General features: G+C 40.5%; 1 protein-coding gene across 1 annotated transcript in view; it reads left to right on the top strand.

Moving 5' to 3' along the window:
- Positions 1-21,493, top strand: part of LOC129464356 (putative uncharacterized protein FLJ13197) — a 49,744-nt gene that overhangs the window by 23,524 nt on the left and 4,727 nt on the right. The gene's annotated exons all lie outside the window — the stretch shown is intronic.

Below are 21,493 nucleotides of genomic sequence, written 5' to 3'. Positions count from 1 at the left end.
ATCAATATTTAAAGGAAAACACAAAAACACTTGGGTATGGTGGCTCATGCGGATAATCCCAGCAATTTGGGAAGTTAGAATGGGAGGATTGCTTGAGCTCAGAAGTTCAAGACCAGTCTGGGCAACAAAGTGATAACTCCATCTCTACCAAAGGTAATTTAAAAATTAGTTGGGTGTGGTGGCACATGCCTGTGGTCCCAGCTACTTGGGAGGCTAAGGCGGGAGGGTCATGAGGTTGAGGTTGTAGTGAGCTGTGATTGTGCCACTGCACTCCAGCCTGGGTGACAGAGCGAGACTCCGTCTCAGAAAAAAAAAAAATAAAAAAATAAAATAAAAAAATAAATAAATAAAATAAATGAAAACACAAAAATAATAAGAAAAAAATGAAAGATAAAAAAGAACCATGATGAAAAAAATACAACATCTGAAATGAAAATTTCACCAGATGGGATTAATAGATTAGGCAATGCAGAAGAAAAGATTAGTGAACCTACACATACAGCAACGTTACCTATGCAAGATGAATCACAGAGAGAAATAAAAAACTGAAAAAAAAATTAGTGAACAGAGATCCAGTGATCTGTGGGATAATATCAAGCAGTCTATCATACATGGAGAAAAGGATAAGGGACAGAAAAAGTATTTGAAGAAATAATAGCTGAAATATTTCAAAATTTGATGAAAACTGTATTTCGTAAATCTAAGAAGCTTAATGAACCAGGAGCTGAAAAAATTTCATAAAAAAAAATTAAGGTCTAGGTATGGTGGCATGCACTTCTGTAGTCCCAGGTACTAGAGAGGCTGAGGTGGGAATATCGTTTGAGCCTAGGGTTTGAGACCAGCTGGGGCAACATAACAAGACCCCATCTCCAAAAATAAAATGAAATAAAGAAACGAAGACACATAATTAAGTTGCCAAAGACCAGTGGTGCACAGAAAATCTTAAAGGCGATCAGAGAAGAATACACATTATATACAAAACAGACAATGGAAGGATCACAGACTTCATTTTACCTCCAACTTTGCAAGCCTGAAGACAATGAAATAACATCTTAAGAAAAAGGCAGCCTTGAATTCTATATTTAATGAAAACATCTTCAAAAACAAAGATGAAATAAAGTTTATCAGACATAACTTGAGGGAATTTGTTGTCGGCAGATATATACAACAAGAAATGTTTAAAGGAAATTATTCAGGCCAAAGCAAAATGATACCAGATGGAAACTTGAAAGACACTATTTCAGAAGTGGTAAATATGTGGGCAAATAGAAAAGACTTTGTGTTCTTATTTTTAAATTTCTTGAAAAGCTAATTGACTGCATGAAGCAAAAATAACAATGTATTTTTGAGATATATCAAATACGTACTAATAGAAGTAAAATATTTGACCACAGCTTGAAGGACAGGATGGGGAGAAATGGAAGTCTATATAGATGCTCCTTAATTTATGATGGGGTTACATCCTGATAAACCCATCGTAAGTAGAAAACATCATAAGTCAAAACTGGCATTTTAGGGACACGATGGGATGCAAAACCATAAAACACAGTATCAAAAAACACTGGCAACACAGTACACTGTAGAGTATCTGTTGTTTACCTTCCTGACTGCATGGCTGGCTGGCAGCTGTGGCTTACTGCCACTGCCCAGCATTGCAAGAGACTATCACACTGCATATTGCTAGCCAAGGAAAAGATCAAAATTAAAATCCAAAGTATGACTTCTACTGAATGTGTATTGCTTTCCCACCATCATAAAGTCAAACCATCGTAAGCCTGTAGTGATTAGAGTTTTACATTACATATTAAGTAGTATAATATTAGTTGAACATGTATAATGAGTTAGAAATGCATATTATAAAAAGTAGGAAAATTATAAAAAATAAAATGTTTTATATATATACTTAAACATATATGTGTGTTTGTGTATATACATATATATATCCAGCAATAGCGATAAAATGAAATATTAAAAAGCACTAATTAATTCAAAAGAAGCAGAAAAAAAGAAACAAACAATAACAAGAAGAGATGAGTCTAATAGAAAACCAATAGCAAATAGTAGATTTAAATTCAGCCATACTGATAATTATGTTAAATGTAAGTGGTCTAAACACTCCAATTAAAAGTCAGATTGTCAGACTGGTTACGAAAAGTAAGATCCTATTATGTGCTGTGTACAAGAAAACCACTTTATAGAACAGAAAGTTAGAATTAAAAGGATGGAAAAAGATATACTATGCAAACATGAATTACAAGAAAGCTAGACTGGCTATGTTAATATTGGAGCAGACAATATAAAAAGGAATATTACTAGGAATAAGGAGGAACTTTTCATAGTGATAAAGGCGTCAATTCATCAGGATGATACGACAATCCTAAATGTACTAGAGCTTCAAAATACATGTAGCAAAACCTGACAGAACTGAAAGGAAATTTTTAAAAAACCCCACAATTACAGTTACAGATTTCAATACCCTTCACTTAGCAATCAATAAAGAAGTAAGACAGAAAATCAGCAAGGATATAGAAGACAGCACCAGTCAACTGGGCTTAACTGGACTCTGTCCAATGACAGCAGAATATACATTCTTTTCAAGTTCACATGGAACATTAACCAAAAGAGACTATATGTTAATCATAAACAAGTCCCAACAAGTTTAAAAATATTGAAGTCATAGAGTATGTCCTCCACCCATAATGAAATTAAATTAGAAATCAATAACAGCTATTTGAGAAATCTCCAAATATTTAGGAATTAAGCAATAGACGACTAAACAACACATAGGTCAGAGAAGAAATCACAAGAGAACTTAAAATATTTTGAACTGAATAAAAATGAAAACACATATCAAAAGTGTGGAATGTAGATGTAGCTACAGCAGTGTCTCAAGGGAAATGTAAAATATTAAATGTTTATATTAGAAAATAAGAAAGGTCTAAAATTAGCAATCTAAGATGCTGCCTTAAAAAATCAAGACACGGAAGACAAATTAAACCCCCCCAAAAAAAACAGAAGGGAGAAAATAACGAAGACAAAAGCAGAAATCAATAAAATATAAAACAAAAATAATACAGAAAGTCAATGAGACCTAAAGCTCGTTCTTGGAAAATTTCAACAAAGTTTATAAACTTGTAGCCAGATTTGTTAAGAAAAAAAGGGAGAAGACACAAAATATCATACTAGAAATGAGAGTAGGACAGATGCTACAAACATCACAAGGAAAATACATGAATATTATGAATAACTTTATGTCAATAAATTCAACAACCTAGATGAATGGACAGTTCCTTAGAAAATACAACATACTGTGTGTGACTGAAGAAGTAGAATAGCACTATATTTAGTAAAGAAATTAAATGTGCAGTTTAAAAACCTCCCACAAAAAAACCTTGAGGCCCAGATGGCTTCGGTTGTGAATTCTATCAAACTTTTAAGAAAGAAATATACCAATGTTTTACAAACTCTTAGAAACTAGGAGGATGAAATACTGCCCAGTTCATCTTATGAGGCTAGCGTCATCTTGATATGAAATCTGATAGATATTACAAGGGGAAAAAACTTCATAAACACATGTAAAAATCCTTAGCAAAATACTAGCAAATTGTGTGCAACACTCTCTTAAAGAAATAATGTGTCATGGCCAAGTGGGGGTTATTGCAGGAATGTATGAGCAGCTAGAGGAAGACCATCGAAGGTGGGGGTGTATGACAATGGGAAGTACAAATAAAAGTAAAAAGAGAGCACCTTTGGCTCCAATACTCTTGATTTCTATTTTGACTGTGGTCAACATTACCAAGCATTTACCACATTCCAGGAAACATGTTCAGAGCTTTATGTGGATTCTTTTGTTTAGTCTTTATTAGAACCCCATGAGGTAGGTACTGTTGTTGTGGGCATTTTATAGATGAGTAAACTAAGGCACAGAGAAATTTGAGAACCTGTCTGCAGTCCCCTGGCTGTTAAGATTTGGACCGATGCTTGTCTGACTTTAGACCCTGCACTCTTTATTAATGTGACACTTTGCACAGAACTGCTCATTTTCTTTGCTTTTGCCTAGCAAGGCTTATTTCATCAATCTGAAACACCCACTTTTTGGGTCCATAATTAAGAACTGATCTCTGAACCAAAATGCGAACTACTTTCAAATGCAGAATATTTCCAAAATAAAAGTATGTTTCTTAAATTACAAAAGTCATAATAGGACACTGGGAGATATGTTCCATTATCCCCTCCTCAATTTTCATGTGGTTACAAATATTGTGGTATCCAAGAAGTGGAAAAAAATCCTTTCCCCTGCTATGTGTAGAACAAAATGCTTTTACTTTTCACTATGTGTAGACCTAGATTTCAATGCTGGCATGGTGGCTTGATGGCATATAGACCGGACCTGGGCAAGTTCTTTAAGCCCTGTGAGCCTCATTCCCCATTTGTAAGATGGAACAGTTCTGCCTTCCACACAGGATAGTGTGAGGATTAGAAAGCTATCCAGGCACACTTCAATTCTCTTTTCTTTCTTCTGCTTTTCCCTGGCTTTTTCTCCTCGATGCTGCTTCCCCAGAGTCTCAGAAGTTTGAGTCTCTCAAGAAAAATGTTGATCAAACTTTTAATTTTTTAATTTATATTTTCTATATTCACCTTATCTTACATAATTTCAAACTTGTTTTGACCATTGTCCACTGTAAGAAATATGCTTTACTTCATAAACCAGTATATACATTATACACAAATGTATGTATAATGAACGTGATCACCCAATTTACAGTACACACTGGAAAAGTTATTATTTTGAAGGTAGTAACCATGCTGGGTCAATAAGAATAAAGCACGGTGTTGTGGGCAAATTGGGCCACATGTCCCCAAATCACTTGACCTTATGTATTTGGATGCACTCTGTTTCTTGTATTCTAGCTAATTTAAAAAATGCTTTTCAGGACCTATTACATTAATTTTGTAACCCACGAATGAGTCTAAACCAAGCATTTCTGATTACCTCTAGAGAATAACTTGTCTGACTACCAGTATTCTTGAACGCAGAAGTGCTGAAGACGAGCACACACACGTACGGAGAATTTCTGGAGAATTCAGCTGTTCAGAACAAGGTGCATTCCAATTGCCAGAGCTACACTCATTCTAACTCCCTTCATTCATTCTCTAGCCATTCTTTCATTCACTCATTTGTCAAATGCTTTGAGCACATTCTGTATTACCAAATGCTGGGAGCTGTCAGACACTGGGTGCTGGGACATGGTTTCTGCCCTTGAGGAGTTCCTGTGTTCTAGTGGGGCTGACGCAAAAATAATCACAGGACAGGGAGATGAGTGACACCTTAGAGGTGAACAAAAGGCCTTAGGAATATGGAAGAAAGATCCACCAGGTGTGCCAGGGAGAAGGAGTGGATTTTGAGGAATAGAGTTAACATTGAAATTGATGAAGTTCTTGAGCAAGATGTGGATGCACTCAGGGAGTGAGAAGAGCTACTCAAACCGGCCAGCATGCTGCTCAAGGCAGCTCACAAGCCGGTGTACACGATATTTTACTACCAGAGTTAGTATGTATGTGTATCTATTTCTGTTGTTTTTCTCAAACTTAGTTTAAACTTCATGAGCTTATGTCACTTCATGACACCCCCTCTATGTCTGCCTCCCCAACCTAGTTGGTTTTTTTTTTTTTTTAGACAGAGTTTTTCTCTTGTTGCCCAGTCTGGAGTGCAATGACACGACCTTGGCTTACTGCAACCGTCTCCCAGGTTCAAACGATTCTCCTGCCTCAGCCTCCCGAGCAGCTGGGATTACAGGCGCCCATCACCATGCTCAGCTAATTTTTGTGTTTTTAGTAGAGATGGGGGTTTCAACATGCTGGCCAGGCTGGTCTCGAACACCTGACCTCATGATCCGCCTGCCTCGGCCTCCCAAAGTGCTGGGATTACAGGCGTGAGCCACCGCGCCCGGCTCCCCAACCTGGTTTTTTAACATACAATGAATGGGTGTGAGTTCCCTCCTCCTTTCTTCTTTCATCCAGCTTACCCAGCTCTCTCTTTCTTCACATCACTTTTCATCTTCTAAGTATACTATATAATTTGCTTATTTATGATGTTGAGTATCTGTTTCTTCCTAGAATGTAAGGAGAAGGTTGGGCTGGATTTTTTTTTTTTTTTTTTCTTTTTACTGTGGTGCCTCCCGGTTCCTACAAAGGTACCTAGTGTGTACATAGTAGGTTCCTGATAAATGTTGGAAATGCCTTGGAAGAGTTAGCAAATTTCCGTATCCAGGATATAGTTACTGTCCTCTTAGGTTGGAAGAAAAGTGTAAAGGAAAATAAAGGCCTACAAAGGATCATTTCTAAAAGCATCCTTTTCCTCTCCCTGCTTCAACAGTACTTATTGGTCATCTGCTCTGGGTTAGCCCTGCTCTGGGATTTCAAGAAGAGCAAAACAGATCCCGTCCTATTTTCATGGACGTCTCCTGCCAGAGTGGAAGCAGATGTTAATGAACTATATTATTGAAAATTTGGGGTAACTGCTAAAGAAAACAAGTGGAGTATTTTATGCTTTTGTTATGAAAGCATGAAATAGCAGCACATGACTTGGCCTGGGAAGTCAGGGAAGTTATTTTTAAGCTGAGTAGAAGTCAACTCAGTGAAAGGAGTGGGAGAGAGAGCATTCAGGCAGAAGAAATAGAATGACAAAGGTCACGGTGTGGGAGAGAGAATGGCTGCATGTCCCAGGTGTGGTGGGAGCCAGGGTGAGGGAAGAGGGGCTCAGCATCATAGAGGAGGTAGGTCGGGCAGACTGCACAGCTGGGCACATGCACCAAGAGGTTGGCCCTTTAGCCAGAGAGCAAAGAGGAGCCACGGGCAGGTTGAGAGCTGGTGAGTGAAGGGATAGTTTTGGCTAAAGCATGGACAGTGGATTGGAGAGTACGGCAGAGGGGATATAGGGAAGCAAGGTAGGAGGGTGCTGCCGTGGTCAAAGCAAGATGTGATAGTTGGAGTGGAAATGAAGAGAAATGGGCAGATTAGAGAAATATTTAGGAGATGGAGTTGAAGTTAATGGCTGTCCTGATTCCAAAAAAATGGGTGACAGCTTGTCTGTATAAAGTTTTGAATGTGTCTGTAAACCAGAATGTAAATAAAGCAGCATCTTGACTTGTGTGTCCTTATTCTCTATGATATGTACAAACATATTGGTAAACAAATAAGCCCAATCTGCAGTAGATCTATGAGCCTGCCTCTGGCTGGTGGGCCTTCTAGGAAGGAAAATGAGAAAATATTATTGGGAAGTCCTAGTGTAATTGAGGGAGAGATAATAAAAGGGTGTGTGTGTGTGCACACTCTGGTTTGGAATCATAGAACCCTGCCTCACCTCTTTTACACCCTTTCTTCTAGGCCTGCTTCTTTCTTTCCACATAGACTTTTCAGCATGTATCCATTAAAATCAGTGGTTCTTTATTATGTATGTATGTATGTATTTATTTTTTAATCCTTGCCAGCAGGAAGTCAAAAATCAGTGGTTCTTAATGTTTGTTGGCCCCTAGCCTGAGAATAATGCACAACCAATAAGCACAGAACATTCTATAGTACATGTCAGGGGCCTTGGGACCACAGATTAAGAATCTCGGGACAGCAGAGTTTATAAAAAAGCAATTCATAGGCAGAAATACATTTAGTCAATGAATATGTGAAAAGCTGGTCAAGTGCATTAACAACAACAACAAAAAGCCAACACAACCAATCATGAGATAGCATCTCTCAGATTGGCAAAGTTTCAAAGGCTTGATAATCCCCACCTTTGGCCTTTGTGGGCAGAAATGAGCACTCTTGTATAATCCTGGGCAAACATAAAATGAAACAACTTTTTAGAGAGCAATTAGGCAATAGCTTTCACAATTTTTAATGCATAGATTCTTTAACCTACTAATTCGAAGTCTAAGAAACTATCCTTTAGGAAAACAAACATAGATATCCAAATAGTCAAGGATGTTCATTGCAGCAACAACTAGAAAATTAGGAACTGCTTGAATGACCACCAACAAAGAAATGGTTCAATTAATTTTTAAACATACCCATCCATACAGTGGAATGCTGTGTAGTCAAAAAGAATGAGATCTATCTGTACTGATAATTAAGTGAAAAAGGCAAGTTGCAGACCAACATATGTGGCACAATACATTCTCTATTAGAGAACTCACAAAACATTATTTGTGTTGGACTTTTTTTTTTTTTGAGACGGAGTCTGTCGCCCAGGCTGGAGTGCAGTGCCGCGATCTTGGCTCACTGCAAGCTCCGCCTCCTGGGTTCACGCCATTCTCTTGCCTCAGCCTCCCAAGTAGCTGGGACTACTGGCGCCTGCCACCATGCCTGGCTAATTTTTTTGTATTTTTAGTAGAGACGGGGTTTCACCCCGTTAGCCAGGATGATCTTGATCTCTTGACCTCGTGATCTGCCTGTGTCGGCTTCCCAAAGTGCTGGGATTACAGGTGTGAGCCACCGCGCCCTGGCAGGATTCTCCATGACTTCTGACACGCTTTAGCTTTACAAAGGATGCTCGTGGCCTGTAGTGGCATCCACAGCTGCCAAGGCTCAGTGTAAGTGTCCCCTTATCCAGAAGATCTGGCCCACTCACCTTCTGTACCCGTCTGGTTACAGTGCTGCTCCTAAATGCTCCCAGGTACCCCAGGCGTACCTCATGTGTTCTATCACTTGTAACCTCCTGGGTATTAGTCTCCTGTTGCTCCCTAGGTGACAGCACCCTGAAGGCAGAGGCTGTGCTTTGTGTCTCTGTGTCCTTATTGCATGCATGGCTCACTGCCTGGCCCCAGGAGGCCCTCCCTCAGAAAGCATCCACTCCCGACCCCCACTTCTTGGGATCCACTCATTGACAGCCTCAAAGAAGTAAGACTGAATTTTAAAAGTCCTTGCAAAGGCTGGGCGTGGTGGCTCATGCCTGTAATCCCAGTACTTTGGGAGGCCAAGGCGGGCTGATCACGGGGTCAGGAGATCGAGATCATCCTGGCTAACATGGTGAAAACCCGTCTGTACTAAAAATACAAAAAATTAGCCGAGGGTGGTTGCAGGCTCCTGTAGTCCCAGCTACTTGGGAGGCTGAGGCAGGAGAATGGCTTGAACCTGGGAGGCAGAGGTTGCAGTGAGCCAAGATCGTGCCACTGCACTCCAGCTTGGGCAACAGAGCGAGACTCCATCTCAAAAAAAAAAGGCCTTGCAAATGACTTCTTTACACAGAGCCTAAATTAAAATTTGGAATCACAAAACACAGCATTTTATAATCTGGAAAGGATTTAGAAGTTATCTAGGGAGGTTGTTTTCAATCAAGAGTTGGTGGACTAGTACAAGTCTGAGGCACAGTTTTCACACTCCAGGGCAAAATGAGAAAAACATGAGCAATGGAGCCGACAAAAAAATAAAAATCCGGATAAATGCATTATGTTTAATGATGGTTTCTTATTCAGAGAGTATGTTGCCTTCCTCCCATTTTAAGTTATTTATGGATGATATGCTAGTATATGGTGGTGGTGTGTTTTTATTTCCTTGGTAACCCTGCATTAGTTGTTAGTTCCTTCTTGATTTTTTTTTTTTTTTTAGTTTAATTGGTCTATTAAATCTAAAAGTCTGGAAACCCTAGCTCTTGTGTCTTTACCCTCAGAACTGAGATCCAGAGGGATGATGACTTTGCCCATAAACCAAACAAAGAAATACATGTTTTAGTCCTGTGTCTTCCTGCTACGGTATATAGTGCAGTTGTGTACTTTAAAAAATATTGTCTATATTTGGTGTGATTGGTTTTCTGTTCAGCATTTTAAATTCAGAAATGAACCAGTCAGTTAACATATTTGTTGTATTGCAATTGGAAACAGTCTTGCTCTCTCAGAAGCGTCTGTAACCATATGGTATTACTGTCTGTCAGTATTTGGTGAGGTTTTAAGAAATGTCAGAGTTCTGAAGTTATATATTAAATATATGTAATGTTATTATTGACTTTGATATGAAAATAAAGACTGTTCTCTTTCAATTTTTGAATGCTTACTAAGTTTGAAGATGCCGCAAGCACCTTAAAAAAGAATTTAAATGACTGAATTTGGCTATTGCTGTAATTCTGCTTTTTAACATCTGAATACTGTTCAACTGAGAAATTCCACTTCTAAGAGCTTATCATAAGAAAATAATGAGAGATACATTATGCAGAGATGTATGTATAAGGCTGTTCATTAAAGCATTTGTGTTAAACATCAAAAAATCTTAAATGTCCAATAATAGGAAATTGGTTAAATACATTTTGTTACAGTCATTTAATGAAAAGTACTTTGGTTATTAAAATGGCTGTACAGTGGACCCTTGAACAACATGGGTTTGAACTCTGCAGGCCCACTTATGCATGGATTTTCTTCCTCCTCTGTTGCCCTTGAGGCAGCAAGACCAATCCCACCTCTTCCTTTTCCTCAGCCTGTTCAACGTCAAGACTACGAAGATGAGGACTTTTTTTTATTTTATGTTTTGAGACGGAGTCTCGCTCTGTCTCCTAGGTTAGAGTGCAGTGACGTGGTTTTGGCTCACTGCAACCTCTGCCTCCAGGGTACAAATGATTCTCCTGCCTCAGCCTCCTGAGTAGCTGGGACTACAGGCACGTGCCACCACACCCAGCTAATTTTTGTATTTTTAGTAGAGACGGGGTTTCGCCATGTTGGGCAGGCTGGTCTCAAACTCCCGACCTCATGATCTACCCGCCTTGGCCTCCCAAAGTGCTGGGATTACAGGCGTGGGCCACTGCACTTGGCCAAAGATGAAGACTTTTATGTTGATCCATTGCCACTTAATGAATAGTAAATATATATTCTCTTCTCTATGATTTTCTTAGTAACATTTTCTTTTCTCTAGCTTACTTTATTGTAAGAATACAGCATCTAATACATATAACATACAAAATATGCATTAATTGATGGTTTATGTTATCGGTAAGGCTACTGGTCAGCAGTAGGCTGGCAGTAAAGTTTTTGGGAAATTGAAAGTTATCTGCAGAATTCTGACTTTGGGATTTGTGGGGGATAGGTACCCCTAATGCCTGTGCTGTTCAAGGGTCAACTGCATTTTTATTTTTTCTGTTCTTGTCTAAATTTTCTAATTTTATCTACCACAATTATATTGTACTTATATAACTAAAAAGTGATAAAATTTGGCTAGCTCAATGCTGTGTACAGAATAATGTTCCTTATTTGTTTTTTATTTGCTTTTTTCAACTTGACATTGTTCATTAATATAATTTGACAGCTAATCAAAGTTCAGTATACACAGATTCTAAGTTTTAATTTTTCAATTTCACCTTTTACATCTTCTATTTTTATGTAGTTTTTTCTTTCCTGAGACTGAACTGCTGTAAATCAGCACATAGTCCAACGGGAAGCTGTCATTTTCACTTTCAGCATTGTGCTCTCATGCAAGTTCTTACTGGAGGTTCTAATTAAGTATCAATAGGGTCAAGCACCATAAACTCAAAGATCTAGAAGACATTTGAAGAAGTAATTGTCTAAATATTTCTTTCTTTTTTTTGAGATAGAGTCTCACTCTGTCTCCCAGGCTAGAGTGCAGTGGTATGATCTCGGCCCACTGCAACTTCCGCCTCGTGGGTTCAAGCGATTCTCCTGTCTCAGCCTCCCAAGTAGCTGGGATTACAGGCGCACGCCACTACGCCCAGCTAATTTTTGTATTTTTAGTAGAGACGGGGTTTCACTATGTTGGCCAGGTTGGTTTCGAACTCCTGACTTCAGGTGATCTGCCCGTCTTGGCTTCCCAAAGTGTTGGGATTACAGGCGTGAGACACCATGCCCAGCTAATATTTCTTTTTTTTCTCTAGACCCAACTGCATCTTGCTCAGAGTAGGAATATTGGCCATGAGATTTTCTAGGCTTGCAGCCTGTTGGCCTAAAATCTAGAAAGAATAGCATCCTTAGTATTTCCAGCCCCAAAGTAGTCTCCTTGAAAAAGGAAGATAGTAGGAGCTTGATTATATCGTGACTGTGTATGCTTGTGTATGTGCCCACTTGTGTGTGTGCCAGAGAGGGAGGGAAGGTGAGTTGGTTTGGGTAAAGGGGTTTCTGGAATCTTTGGCACTAGATTAGTTTGCCTTTTTATAGCTCACAATCTCCAGTCATTCTTCCTAGTAGCTATCCTACTTTTAAATAAAGAATTAGGCTGGGCACGGTGGCTCATGCCTGTAATCCCAGCACTGTGGGAGGCCAAGGTGGGTGGATCCCCTGAGGTCAGGAATTCAAGACCAGCCTGACCAACATGGCAAAACCCCATCTCTACTAAGAATACAAAAATTAGCCAGGCATGGTGGCGGGCGCCTGTAATCCCAGCTACTTGAAAGACTGAGGTGGGAGAATCACTTGAACCCGGGAGGAGAAGGTTGCGGTGAGCCGAGGTTGCACCACTGCACTTCGGCCTGGGTGGCAGAGTGAGGCTCCATTAAAAAAAAAAAATTGATTACTTGTTCTACATCTGATTCTCTAGATTGGAAGAGACACGAGGGTAGAGCCATGTCTTTCCTTCTCTCCCACTATTTCCCCAGGACCTTTTGTATATACAGTGAAGATTTCATAAATATTTGTTGAATGAATGCCTGTATGGGTTTTAAAAACCTGTCTTTCCCCTCTTCCTTTTTTGTTTTAACCTGGCTAACAGCTTCTATGGCTGTTATAGCTTTCTTTCTTCTTCTTCTTGCTACTTCTTAAAGCCATTTCTAGAAGAGAACTACACCATCAGACTGAAAGAGGTACTTGGCTGCTTCTGCAGCAGAAGGTAGGCCTACCCTCCATCCGTAGTGATCTCAGAAGGGCAGGATCTAGGCCTCAGCCTTTTTTATGGATTGAGGTTTGCTCCTCCTTTTTTTCTAGCTGTTCCTATGCTCTAGGTAGTGCTGTGGCAAAAGCCAAGGATCTGTCTCAACGTCTGCAGTAACACAGGGCTGTCCTAAACACAGTTGCCTTTTTAGGAAAACTGATTTGGATGAGAACAACCATCTTTAATGTGTGCAACGTACTGTGTTTTATCATGGGAGAGCATGGTGAAGGCAGAGGTTTTTGTTCACTGCTGTTTCTACCCTTAAGGACCGTGTGTGAATGCCTGCTCTGTGAGCCCTCAGAATCTACTGGCCGAATGAGTGCGTGAAGGAGGAAATGTGCTCAGAGCTGCTGTGTGTCATCCTGTGTTTGAAGTGCTCTTGCAGCTATCATTCATCCAGTTACGAATTTGAAGTGTGTGCTATTTATGACAAAGGTGACACTTTGCTTATCCTTTCCCCAAAATTACAGTTCTAAAACTTTCCTATACAATCCTTCTAAATTGGATGACAATTGTCCTATTTTCCTTTTCAAGATGTACCAGACTATTAATATTGGCGACCATGGGGTAGGGAGTATGTTCTTAATAAATTTACAAAATCTTCTGATCAACTATAGACTTTATAAATATAACAAATCAATGTTTTAATAAAATACTCTCTATATATACATATGTATACACATATATATACATATATACATATATATACACATATATACATATATACACATATATACATATATACACATATACACATATACACATATATACACATATACACATATATACACATATATACACATATACACATATATACACATATACACATATATACATATATACATATATACACGTACATATATACATATATACACGTATATATACATATATACGTGTATATATACATATATATATACACGTATATATATACATATATATATATATTTGTTTTTTGTTTTTTGTTTTTTTTTTTTTTTTAGACGGAGTCTCACTCTGTTGCCCAGGCTGGAGAGCAGTGGCACAATCTCGGCTCACTGCAACCTCTACCTCCTGGATTCAAACGATTTTCCTGCCTCAGCCTCCAGAATAACAGGGATTACAGGCATACTCCACCATGCCCTGCTGATTTTGTATTTTTAGTAGAGATGGAGTTTCACCAAGTTGGCCAGGCTGGTCTTGAACTCCTGACCTCAAGTGATCCACTGCCTCGGCCTCCCAAAGTGCTGGGATTACAGGCGTGAGCCACTGCGCCTGGCCAAATGCTCTACTTTTTAATCAGTGTTCTCCATAATAGGGATTTTTGCTATGTGCTTTAGAAATTAGAGAACAAATGGTGATAATATATGCTAAACTTAAAATTAGTATGCCTCCTTTTATAGACAACAAGAACTTTGTCACTTCCCAGTTTGTCTTGTCATTCAGGAGGCTCAGATCTACGATCTGTGCCCACTCGTGCTGCCTATTCTTAACTTTGATTTCCTGAAGCAGCGATTTCATCTCCATTTCCCCTCATCACCTGTTCTTTTAACTGTTTAAAAACAGCATTACATTTTGTTGAAAGTGGCCTCAAATTGTTTTTGGTAGAAGGGAAATTGTAATTCGTGAGAAGAAAAAATTTTCCTAACTATTCTCAGGTGTGTTTAAGGGCTGCATTCCATGATGCTATCAATGCCTTCTTTCAGCTCACAGGATATTGGCCCTCCTAATGAATCTGATGTTGCTAGTATCACAGGCACGGGAAAATATGCACAGTATGCTGGAGCATTAGAATGCAACAGAAAGAGCCCTGGGCTTGGAGTATGCAGAACTGGTTCTTGTTACAACTCCTCTTACTAATGCAGTAAGTTACTTAGCCTCCTTGGACAAGTTACTTAGCCTCTCTGTGCCTCAGTTTCTCTTCTGTTGGGTATAAAATCACGTGCGGTACCTACTGCAGCGGGTTCTCATGATGTGAAATGACATAATGTATGCCAGTGTTTTTTGTAAACATTGCAATTGTCTGCACTTTTTTTTTTTTTTTTGAGATGGAGTCTTGCTTTGTCACCCAGGCTGGAGTGCAGTGGCACGATCTCAGCTCACTGCAACCTCTGCCTCCTGGGTTCAAGTGATTCTCCTGCCTCAGCCTCCCGAGTAGCTGGGATTACAGGTGTGTGCCACCATGCCCAGCTAATTTCTGTATTTTTAGTAGGGATGGGGTTTCACCATGTTGGTCAGGCTGGTCTCAAACTCCTGACCCCATGATCTGCCCTCCTTGGCCTCCCAAAGCACTGGGATTACAGGCATAAGCCACTGTGCCAGGCCAGTTGTCTGCATTTTTATGTCCCCCACAAGTCTGTAAATTCCTCAGAATCAGGGGCCGCATCTTTTTCAGATGTGTGCTCCCAGGGCCTGGTTTTTTGACCTAAAGATGCACTTTAAGAGAAGGTCCTAGGCCGGGCGCAGTGGCTCACGCCTATAATCCGAGCACTTTGAGAGGCTGAGGCGGGCGGATCACCAGAGGCCAGGAGTTTGAGATCAGCCTGGCTAACACGGTGAAACCCCGTCTCTACTAAATACACAAAATTAGCTGGGCGTGGTGTTGCATGCCTGTAATCCCAGCTACTCGGGAGGCTGAGGCAGGAGAATTGCTTGAACCCAGGAGGTGGAGGTTGCAGTGAGCCGGGATTGAGCCACTGCACTCCAGCCTGGGCGACAGAGTGAGACTCAGGCTCCAATAACAACAACAAAAAAAGTTCCTAAATGTAGCTGACACTGTTACTCATTGTTTTCTTGCAGAAAAGCCCACTGGTGTTTGTTTATTAACAAACCAGGTCATTGTTCAGCTGGGTTTCATTGAGTGCCTTCTGTGTGCTTTCTCTTACCCCTGGGGTGTTCAGCTGAGAAAGAAGTATGGATGATAAGCAAAGAAAAATGGAAACCCACACATTATAGATTCATATGTGTCTGAGGTCACAAAATGGTGACTTAAGGGAAAAATCTGCTTCTAGACATGCTTTCTTTGGCTCAAACACTAAGTTTTAAAAATGTAAACCAACAATTTAAAATCCAGAAATTTGGATTTTGCTTTCTCTTGAAAATGTGCAGAGCTGGTCACACCAAGTCAGGCCCTTCATGGAGACAACGGAACAGTGCAGCACAGCTGTAGCCACTTCAGGCATGCCCTCGCTTGCTTACCACGGGGGGCGGCCCTGTCCCTCCTCATCCTCTCCTGAACACCAAGGCAGACAGGAAGCGCCATTATCATCACATTTGTTATGCTTGCACTTAGGTAGCGTTTAGTGCATACCAGGCACTAGTCTGAGCACTTTGGTTAACTATCATCCATCCATCTGTCTGTCTATCTGTCTATGTATCTATCTATCTATCTATCTATCTATCTATCTATCTATCTATCTATCTATCTATCTATCTATCCTTCCATCAATCTACCTAGCTATCTACCTATCTATCTATCTTAAAGGTAAGGAAGGCTGGGTGTGGTAGCTCACGTCTTAATCCTAGCACTTCGGAAGTCCAGGCGGGTGGATTGTTTGAGTCCAGGAGTTCCAGCAGCCTGGCCAACATGGCAAAACTGTATCTTTACAAAAACCACAAAAAATTAGCCGGGTGTGGTGGTACATGCCTGTAATCCCAGCTACTTGGGAGGCTGAAGTGGGAGGATCACTTGAGCCTGGAAGATCAAGGCTGCAGTGAGCTGTGATGAGGCCACTGCACACCAGCCTGGCCAACAGAGCAAGAACTTGTTTCAAAGAAAAAATAAATAGGCTGGGTGCGGTGACTCATGCCTGGAATCCCAGCACTTTGGGAGGCCAAGCTGGATGGATCACCTGAGGTCAGGAGTTTGAGACCAGCCTGGCCAACATGGTGAAACCCCATCTCTACTAAAAATAGAAAAATTAGCCGGGCATGGTGGCGCGTGCCTGTGGTTCCAGCTACTTGGGAGGCTGAGGCAGGAGAATTGCCTCAATTCTCAGGAGGTGGAGGTTGCAGTGAGCCAAGATTGCGCCACTGCACTCCAGCCTGGGTGATAGAGTAAGACTCTGTCTCAATAAATAAGTAAATAAAAATAAAGGTAAGGAAAGTGAGGCACAGTTAGTGTGTGGTGGTCCGGATTCAAACCCTGGCTAACTAGTTCTCCAAGTTCTTGCTCTTAATCACTCAGCTATATCAAATCTCAGTACTCCTGTTGTGGGGAAGATATCAGGCATCAAGCCGAATAGAAATGTAAACTTGTACCTGAGTCTGTTTTCCAGGACACCGTGTTCTGTTTAATTAGAGAGGGAGTCATAAATGAAGTGATTTTGTAGAATTTTCTTTTTTTAGATGGAGTCTTGCTCTGTCATCCAGGATGGAGTCCAGTGGCATGATCTCGGCTCACTGCAACCTCCACCTCCTGGGTTCAAGCAATTCTTCTGCCTTAGCCTCCTGAGTAGCTGGGACTACAGGTGCCTGCCACCGCAACTGGCTAATTTTTATATTTTTAAGTAGAGACGGGGTTTCACCATGTTGGCCAGGCTGGTCTCAAACTTCTGACCTCAGGTGATCCGCCTGACTTGACCTCTCAAAGTGTTAGGTGTTTATAGGCATGAGCCACTGCGCCTGGCCTGATTTTGTAGAATTGTAAAGATAGAGTCCAGGCCTGTTAAACGCACCATGCAAAGGCCTATTTGGAGATCCGGGGGTAGCACACATTGAGAGAAAGCAAGGTTAACTTCCCCGAAGACGGGTGCAAACAGAAGATAAACAGGAGGGGAGGTGCTGCAGCGGAGACCAATGACTTGTAGCTTGGATCAGATACCTGAGGAAAGTGGACTGACCTGGGTGCTTTAGGGAGGGCAACAATAAGGCTGAAGTCCTGTTTGACCAAGGTGATGTGGGCTGAATCGGCATCCTTACAGGAGGCCTGCTGAACTTCATTCGTTGCTTTCACAATATAAGAAAGTCGATTTTGTAACACAGGTGTCCCTATAATACTGGCCTGACTGTTTACTTCTGCTTCAGTCCCTGAGCATATGAGCAAATACTTCGGCACTATAACGAGCAGAAACTTGAGACAGAGCTTATCTTGTAATGCTGGGTCTTGCATCATATCCAGGGTGTGGTGTTACTTTAGAAGGCAAGTTAAATAATTACGTGTTTTCAGATTGAGCAAACGGTGCATGTGCTCTGAGAAGGCTAAGGATTCATACTTTGAGAGCCCAGTAAATTAACTCACTACCATCAGTGGGATGGTAGGCTCAGTACCTGGGTATGTCAAATGGTCTCAGTATATTACATATAAAAACATGCACACACATACATATACATACATACACACGTGTGTGTATATAGATATGCATGTGTACGTATAGACATATACATATGCATGTGTACGTATAGACATATACATATGCATGTGTATGTATAGATATATACATATGCATGTGTATGTATAGATATATACATATGCTTATGTTAAATATTTATGTATTACCTTGTGTATAATCATACTTAATTACAAAACAGCCTGGAAAAGCTTGGAGATGTTAAGTGAATCAATTAAAGCTAATTCAGGCAAGCCTCAGTCAATTGACCCACCCAATGTGTACTGTCTTTATGACATGTGATATATTTAGTATAGTACTTTGTGTTTTTGATGTTCCCTAACAACATAATAAAGTAAAAAAAAAATGTTGAAAAACATTAGGGTCACCCTAAACTGCCTTCTTTAGAAAATACAAATGTGACATTCTTTTATTAGTTACATTATTCCCTTATTCTATTATTATTAATTCATTACATTCTTTTAAATAGCTACATTTTTTATTCTCTTACTCTTTCTTTCTCTTGGGCAGAGAGATTGGAACTGTGTCTAACTCTGTCATGTAGTAACTATTGTCATGTAGTAAATGTTCATAAGCATCAGTAGTGATGATCTGCAGCCCCACCCCTGCCTGGTCTCTGTTTCCTTGGTTTATTGCTCTTAGATAATTTCTTCCTTTTTTTATTTTTGCATTTTCAAGAACAATGCAAGGCATGATAGTTATCTGATTCAGGACTTTTAAAACACACTTGAAATATGACAATTGCTTGTTATTCTAGCTTGATAACAAATCTAAGGGCAAGCTATTGAGCACTGATTTGTGCTTTTCTTCCTCATTCCAGCTACTATGGACCTAAAGTGGAGGGCTTTGAAATTTCCTGCTTAATTGGGCTGCATGTCATTGCTGTCCTTAGAAGTTGCTCCGGGATGCAGGTGCTGGTTTCTTGGATCTCCTTTGCTGGAATTTTGCATGTCTTGTTTTGTTGTTGTACCGGCTTTGTGGATCAGCCAACATCCTTGGCTTGCCCTCGTGCCCTGTGGGGAGTGGGGCAGGACACATCTTGGATTGCTCTATTCCAGGGATGTCCAACATTTTGGCTTCCCTGGGCCACATTGGAAGAAGAAGAATTGTCTTGGGCTACACATAAAATACACTATCACTAAAATAGCTGATGAGCTAAAAAAAAAAAAAATGCAAAAATATCTCATAATGTTGTAAGAAAGTTGATGAAGTTGTATTGGGCCAAATTCAAAGCTGTCCTGGGCCACATGCAGGCTGAGGGCTGTGGGTTGAACAGACTTGCTCTATTCCCTTTGCAGTAGATGCCATCTGAGTATGGGTCTCCTTTTCTTGGGTCATTCACGTGTTCTGGCCTTTTTATGCTCCTTTTGGAAGGTCCTCAAAGGTCTGCATAAAGACTTTTGGTGCACTTAGAGCTATGCTAATCACCTCCCAAAGGAAGTGGGTCCTGCCTCCTCAGAACCAGAAAAGGGAAGGCCATAGCTTGAGCAGTAACCTACCACAGCCGAGTGTCAGTTTCCTCATCTGTAAAGTGTGAGCGTCAGGCAACATTGCCTCCAAGATCCTTTTCTGCTCGAATATTCATTGAGCCAAAGAAGGTTAAGAACACATATAAATTGAGAATTCTGTAATTTTAAGATTCATCTGGAAAGATGGCACCCTGGCACCAGCCATCAGGACTAAGATGGGGAGTTTGCAGTCAAATGAAATTAAGATTGAACCCAGTGCTGCCAGTTCCTTGCTCCATATCCCCTAGAAAATTACTTCTGTCTGAGCCTTGGGATTCTCTGTCTCTTTTTTATTTATTTATTTATTTTTGAGACAGAGTCTCGCCTTGTCACCCAGGCTGGAGTGCAGTGGTGCCATCTGGGCTCACTGCAACCTCTGCCTCCTGGGTTAAAGTGACTCTCATGTTTCAGCCTCCCCAGTAGCTGGGATTTCAGGTGCGCGCCACCATGCCTGGCTACTTTTTTGTATTTTTAGTAGAAATGGGTTTTTGCCATGTTGGCCAGGCTAGTATTGAACTCCTGATCTCAAGTGGTCCGTCCTCCTCGGCCTCCCAGAGTGCTGGATTATAGGTATGAGACACGGCACTTGGCTGGGATTCTCTCTTTAAAATGGAAATACTGCTATCTACAGAGCAGCGCTGTTGTAAAGATTTAGTACACGTTCATAGCACATTTGAGGTGCTACAAGCCTAGCTGGCACATAGCAGTCATTCTGAAAATGGCAAAAGTTACTAAGATGACAGTAATCTTATGATTACTTGTGACTACATGGTTTTTGGACTAGCTAAGGGTTTGAAATAGATTCGATCTAAGAAAGATGACATATACAGAATTCTTTGAAGTTAAAGAAAGGCTAAGAATGACTTTGAGGGTAGAGCAGCTACTGAAATAAATGATGCAAAGGATGTGATTTTAAAAATTCAGATGAGGGTCTGAGCACGGTGGCTCATGCCTATAATCCTAGCACTTTGGGAGGCCGAGGTGGGTGGATCACCTGAGGTCAGGAGTTTGAGATCAACCTGGCCAACATGGTAAAACCCCATCTCTATAAAAATACAAAAATTAGCCAGGCATGATGGCGGGTGCCTGTAATCCCATCTACTTGGGAGGCTGAGGCAGGAGAATCACTTGAACCTGGGAGGCAGAGGTTGCAGTGAGCCAAGATTGTGCCACTGCAATCCAACAGAGTGAGACTCTGTCTCAAAAAAAAAAAAAAAAAAAATTCAGATGAGGGGCTCTGATGGGCAACATAATTTATTCATTTATTACCCATGTATACACTTGTAACAGTGTCAATATTTTGATGAGAAAACCTCATTATCAGTTTTGTGCCTTGTCCATGATTTATCTCCTGGACACAGTCATTTTTTGTATTCAATGATGGTGATAGGCCAGGCATGGTGGCTCATGCCTGTAATTCCAGCACTTTAGGAGGCTGAGATGGGGGGACTGCTAGAGCCCAGGAGTTGGAGACCAAGTTGGGCAACATAGCGAGACTCCTGTCTCAAAAAAAAAAAAAAAAAAGTTAGCTGATGTGCATGCACCTGTATCCTCTCAGCTCCTCAGGAGGCAGAGGCAAGATGATCACTTGAGCCCAGAAGTTTGAGGCTGCGATGAGCTATGATTGTGCCACTGCACTCCAGCCTGGGTGACAGTGAGACTCTGTTTTTTTTGTTTTTTTGTTTTGTTTTTCAAAAAAGATGGTATATTGATGACATATTGTCTCAGTCCATTTTGCATTGCTACTCAATATCTGAGGCTGGGTAATGTGTATATATATATTACATATATATTACATTACATATTACA

This window comes from Symphalangus syndactylus, chromosome 16 (genome assembly GCF_028878055.3).
Source record: "Symphalangus syndactylus isolate Jambi chromosome 16, NHGRI_mSymSyn1-v2.1_pri, whole genome shotgun sequence".
Classification (NCBI taxonomy): domain Eukaryota; kingdom Metazoa; phylum Chordata; class Mammalia; order Primates; family Hylobatidae; genus Symphalangus; species Symphalangus syndactylus.
This window is presented reverse-complemented; position numbering and strand designations above follow the sequence as displayed.